Genomic DNA, 363 nt, shown 5'->3' with positions numbered 1-363 from the left:
CAGTACAATAGAGTGGTTAAGGCTGGCAGTCGTCGTACAGTAAAATGCTGCCATGGACACTGCGGTGACAAGTCAAACGAAGAGCTACTCTAAAAACAACAATAAAAATGGTGATAAACACCACGTCACATTTCAAACGACTCTCTTATTCATGTCTCAGATTTTCTCCCTGAGGTTTGTGTGCGTAACGACACGTGGTTTGGAATTGCAAGCTTTTACGGGCGAACACCGTATATGTGTGTGCGCGTGTGTGTGAGTGTGCGTGTGTGTGTGTGTGTGTGTGTGTGTGTGTGTGTGTGTGTGTGTGTGCATACAGTGCGTGTGTGTGTGCACGTACGTGCAATCGTGCATGCGTGCGCGTGT

The sequence above is a fragment of the Protomyctophum bolini genome (genome assembly GCF_963924005.1).
Source record: "Protomyctophum bolini genome assembly, chromosome: 5".
NCBI classification, from domain to species: Eukaryota; Metazoa; Chordata; class Actinopteri; order Myctophiformes; family Myctophidae; genus Protomyctophum; species Protomyctophum bolini.
The sequence above is the reverse complement of the archived record's forward strand: the minus strand, read 5'-3'. Positions refer to the sequence as shown.